The sequence below is a fragment of the Mchenga conophoros genome, linkage group LG4 (assembly GCF_057382185.1).
Source record: "Mchenga conophoros isolate Kocher_MC1m ecotype Shallow Benthic linkage group LG4, M_conophoros_male_GT1.1, whole genome shotgun sequence".
Classification (NCBI taxonomy): domain Eukaryota; kingdom Metazoa; phylum Chordata; class Actinopteri; order Cichliformes; family Cichlidae; genus Mchenga; species Mchenga conophoros.
The window spans coordinates 39,746,778-39,752,777 of NC_140529.1; positions in this window are offsets into that span (position 1 = coordinate 39,746,778).

The window sequence follows — 6,000 nt, forward strand, 5'->3', positions numbered from 1 at the left end:
AAAGTGCAACCTAGTGATGACGCTAGAAGTGCGGCCTCTGGTTATTTTCTGCAGAAGGAGGTGCTAGTCCGTAGGTGGATTCCGCAAGGGTTGGACTGTGTTGGAAGTCCAGTTGTCCAGATTGTGGTTCCAACTAAATACCGTGACGAGGTGTTGAAGTGTTCTCATGATAAATCTGGGCATTTGGGAGTGACGAAGACTTATAATTACATCTTGCGCTACTTCTTTTGGCCACGTCTTAAGCGTGATGTTTCAGCTTACATTAAGACCTGTCATACTTGCCAAATTGTAGGTAAGCCAAATCAGTCTATTAAACCTGCTCCACTTTGTCCCATCCCTGCTGTGAGTAACCCATTTGAACATTTGATCATTGACTGTGTGGGCCCTCTTCCTAGATCAAAATCTGGTTCGGAGTGTCTGTTAACTGTAATGTGCCAGGTTACGCTTTATCCTGCTGCATATCCGTTGCGTACCATCACAGCTAAGTCTGTGGTGAAGGCTTTGACACAGTTTATTTCTATATTTGGCATACCGCAGATTATTCAGAGTGACCAGGGATCAAACTTTTCGTCACATCTATTTGCACAAGTTCTTAAGCTGTTGAATATTGTACATAATAAAGCCTCTCCTTATCATCCACAGAGCCAAGGTGCTTTAGAGCGCTTCCATCAAACACTGAAGTCCTTGTTACGTGCCTATTGCACCGAAATGAGGAGTGACTGGGAGGAAGGTTTACCGTGGCTTCTGTTGGCAGCGCGTGAAGTGTGCCAGGAGAGTACTGGGTTTAGCCCAAATGACTTGGTCTTTGGCCACAAAGTTCGGGGACCGTTGACAGTGCTGTGCGATAAGTGGTTGTCAGGTGAACCACCAGTGAACTTGATAGATTATGTTAATGGTTTTCGGCACAGACTGTATGTGGCAGGTCAGTTGGCCAATCAGAACCTTGAAAAGGCTCAGGTCAAGATGAAATATTTTTATGACCGGCGTTCTGATGAGCAGCAGTTTAGTACAGGTGACCAGGTTTTGGCTTTACTGCCGATTGCAGGGTCACCGTTCCAGGCACGGTTTGCTGGGCCTTACACCGTGGTACAGAAACTGTCTGAACAGAATTATTTGATTGCTACTCCGGATCGCCGGAAAAGAAATCAACTTTGCCATATTAATTTGTTGAAACCCTATCATGTTCGTCCCTTATCCGTCGGTCTGTCGGGCTCTTTCGTTTCTCCTTCCACATCGAGTCCAGGGTTGTCGGCTTGTACAGTGGCGAAGTCAGTTTGTGGGGGGGAGGATGTGGCAGCACCTGATGATCCTTTATTGCTGGGTCGTCTGAAGAATTCAGAGACTCTTCGGAACTTAGAGCTGCTGTTGGGCCATTTGCCTGCTGACAAATGTGCGGAACTGTCTACATTAATTAAAAGGTATCCAACATTGTTTAGAGACACACCTTCTAAAACAACTTTGATAGAGCATGATATTGATGTGGGTGATGCAGAACCAATCCGGCAGAGGTTCTACAGGGTCTCTGAGGACAAGAGGAAAATAATCGATAAGGAAGTTCATTACATGTTGGAAAACAACATTGCAGTGCCGTCGTCATCAAGCTGGGCTTCCCCATGCTTGTTGGTTGAAAAAGCTGATAAATCACCACGTTGTTGCACAGACTTTCGTAAAGTAAATGCAGTGACCAAACCCGATTCCTACCCCTTGCCTCATATTGATGACTGTATTGACCAAGTTGGTGCAGCGGAATATGTGAGCAAGTTTGATCTGTTGAAGGGATATTGGCAGGTGCCGCTGACTCCCAGAGCTCAGGAAATATCTGCTTTCATCATGCCATCTGATTTTTATTCATATACAGTCATGGGTTTTGGTTTACGCAATGCTCCAGCTACATTTCAGCGACTCATAAATATGGTTGTTAATGGGCTGAAAGGCAGTGCTGTTTACCTAGATGACGTGGTGGTATATAGTAACACCGGGGAGGATCATCTGGATCGCATTCGCACTCTGTTTGAACGATTAGTTTGGGGAAATCTGACTATCAACCTGGCAAAATGTGAATTTGCAAAAGCAACTGTGACCTATCTTGGTAAGGTTGTGGGCCAAGGTTATGTGAGGCCAGTTGATGCAAAGGTGTTGGCCATCAAAGAGTTCCCTGTTCCAGTAACCAAAAAAGAACTCATGAGATTTTTGGGTCTGGTCGGTTATTATCGCTGTTTTTGTCGAAACTTCTCAACAGTGGTTGCTCCTCTGACTGATTTGTTGAAGGCCAAAATGAAGTTTATTTGGTCTGCAGCATGCCAGCAAGCTTTTTGGGATGTAAAAGCTTTACTGTGCTCTGAACCTGTGCTTTTAGCCCCTCGTCTGGATCAGCCCTTCAAGCTGTATGTGGACGCAAGCCACATTGGTGCAGGTGCTGTTCTAGTCCAAGCTGACAAGCAAGGTACTAAACATCCAGTTAGTTTCTATTCCAAGAAGTTCCACTCTTATCAGCTGAATTATTCGGTCATTGAGAAGGAAGCTTTGGCATTAGTCTTGGCCTTGCAGCATTTTAGGGTATATTTAGATTCTGCTCGGCCAATTGAGGTATTTTCTAACCATAACCCTCTCACTTTCTTGAACACATTGCAGAACCCAAATCAGAGGCTCATGCGGTGGGCTCTCTTTTTGCATCCTTACAATTTGGATATCCAGCACATTAAGGGCAAAGATAATGTCTTGGCAGATGCTTTGTCCCGTGCCCCTTTGTAACCAGCAGCTTCACTCCTCATATGCTTGAAGTATGTCCTCTCCAGTATCGTTTTCCTTCCTCTTAAATTGCTCCTAGGTACCAAGGTTGCTGAGGTTGGAGTTGAGCTGTAGATGATTTTTGAGCATACAAAAGGTGTTGAAAGTGAGGGTGCTTATGTGTGTATATATGTTATGTATTTAATATATGTTAGTTCTTCTAGTTGCAAATTCATAATGTAAATGTGTTTGCCAATTCAGGGTGACACCCTGTTCTATGGGGGGAAGTGTGACAGCCAGTGGGCTGGCCTTGTGTTTTGCTTTTTCTTTTACCTGTTTCTTGCAGGTAGGTGGAGCTGACCCAATTAGTGATGCAGCACACCTGAGAGGCCAGTCCCAGTGTTTAAAGACACCTTGACTGAACCAGTGGTGGCTGGCTTTGACGCTCTCTCTGGCACTTGTCATGCTCATTTGGAAGTTTCAGTTATGGCTGTTATGTCCTTTAAATTGTGTTTAAGTTGCTTTACCTTATTTTCATTAAATATGTCTTACAGCCTTTAAAAGCCTGTGTGTGGTCTCCCATTTGTTTGTCACTTCCTATGAGCTGGGTTGTGACACACCGTTGACTATTAACAAAAGTATTGCACTAAAGGTATTGCACAGTGAAGTGAAGAGGCACTACAGCTTAGTTGTTCCCCCCTCCTTTGTCCTCCTGTTTCCCCTCCCTCTCCCCTCCAGAGAGGAGTTAAACAGTCTGATTGCGTGTGGGACAAAGGAGTTTTTAAGTCTGTTGGTTCTTGTCTTTGGGAGAAGCAACCTATCACTGAACAGATTCCTCTGGTTGTTAATGGCCGTGTACAGAGGATGCCCAGCATTGTTCATAATGTCCAGTAGTTTTTTAGTGTCCTTTTCTCTGCCACTGTCACCAGAGTGTCCAGCTTCATGCCGACCACAGAGCCAGCCTTCCTGATCAGTTTCTCCAGCCTGGATGAGTCCTCCTTTGCTGTGCTGCTCCCCCACCACACCACAGCATAGAAAAGTACTCCAGCAACCACTGTCACTACCCGATCCGTACCGGAAACCCGATCGGTACCCCGCATGCGCAAATCTTACGTCACTTCCTCTCTTTGCCAACATTGCGACATTCAATATATTTGAATGATACGGTTAGCGCCCAGTTAGCTCCTAGCATTTCTCAACAGCTCTGCCTCCTTTTCGACTGCCCGGGACATTTAAACAATGGATAATCCGTATACAAAGAAATTCATGCTTTTTCTCCTCAACAGAGAGCATCCCCCGATTGAGCAACAGCGCCGTAAAATAAGAAGAATGGCGCCTAATTACAGAGTTAATAATGCAGACTTTGTAATATCTCACGTGTAGATTCATCAGCCAGATTAAGTGTTTACTGACAATTGACAGTGATAGCGCACATCATCATCACTATTCCAACAATCCTCTCCTCACAGACAAGCATAAACACACTCGACTATCACTAAATCAGATTTAACACACGTTTGTAATGACGATAATTCAGTTTATAATAGGGTTTATTCGCTCGGTCAGCAGGTGGCGGTATCCTCGTACACTGGGGAGTAAACTGCCATTAAACGAACAGAAGAAGAAGAAAACATCTGCACATGCGCAGTACGGATCGGGTAGACCCGATTTGTACGGTCAGACTTTACACATGCGCAGTAAGGATCCTGATCTGTAACTTTCTTTTTATTTTTCGTTTTTGTCTACATTGTACTGAAATGCTTCATTATTGCAAACATTTTAAGATATACTTGTTATTCTTAACATCTTAACAGATACTCTGACCCATAACTATCGTAAAACGCTACGACCGGAAGTAGAAACCTTTCGCGCATGCGGGGTACCGATCGGGTTTCCGGTACGGATCGGGTAGTGACAACCACCGACTGGCAAAACATCCTCCGGAGCTTCCTGCAGATGTTAAAAGACCTCAGCCTCCTGAGGAAGTACAGTCAGCTTTGGGCTTTTTTAAACAGGTGCTCTGTGTTGCATGATCAGTCCAGTTTGTTGTCCACCCACAGCCCGAGGTACTTGTACTTGTGTGTGCAACAATAAATAAATTGTTGCACACACAAGACCCTTAATTGATGGGCGATCGTGGCTCAAGAGTTGGCAGTTCGCCTTGTAATCGTAAGGTTGCTGGTTTGAGCCCCGGCTCGGACAGTCTCTGTCGTTGTGTCCTTGGGCAAGACACTTCACCTACCGCCTGCTGGTGTTGGCCAGAAGGGCCGATGGCGCGCTATGGCAGCCTCGCCTCTGTCAGTTCTATTAGAGTCTTCCCAGCATTTTCTCGCATGCGGCATTTTCAGTCATTTTCCCTTCCTTTTAGGGTTGGAGTCCGAGGGTCTTTCCAAAGTGTTAAATTAAGACGAACACACGTCACAATCCCAGTGTTTAGCACTCTGAAGCCTGCTTTGTGTAACTGTGGCACCTCACCTCTGTCCCCCAATAGGCACAATCTTGGTGATCTAGGTAATTTAAGTGTCACCCAACCCTCCATATGATTTTAAAACATTTTCCCATATTGGGGAGACCAGTGGACATTCCCATAAAGCATGTACTAACGTACATTTTGCTTCTTGGCACTTCCAACACAGGTCATCTTTACTTATAATTCCCATTTTATAAAGTCTCATTGGTGTGTAATAGTACCTGCTGAGAATTTTAGATTGGATACAGTTACCTCCAGCTTCCCTAATGTCTTTTTTGTGCCACTGTGGCCAATAAATTGTTTGTTTACCTATTTTTATTTTTGGGTTATGTCACAGGGGTGCATATTTTTGAAAGTATGGGGAGAGATTACAGCTCTTGCCGCACCATTTTTGAAAACTTTAAAATAGGGTTATCTACTCTATTCCCTTTATTGTCTGGTTTTTGAGCCAACACCTCAATGGGAGTGAATGGAAAGACCAGTTCACGTTCTTTTTTTCTTACTTGGCTCTCGGTGAAGGCGGTCGCACTTTTCTCCTCTCCTCCTTCCCCTTATCTTCCCTGCTTAGCCTCTTGTGTCCTGTCTTGTCTCGCGTGCACTACTTTTCCCTTGAACAGTCTCTCACTGTCGTTCTCTAAAACCTAACAGAGAATTATGGATTTGATCAACTGGTCTCTGAACGCTATTGACACCCTCTTCTCAACGAGAAGTCTGGGCTCGGGAGAGCCCGAGTGCCCTGGAGGGACTTTCCCTGCCGGATACACGATGGATGGGTGGCAAACCTGGAGGATCTTGTGCCTGGC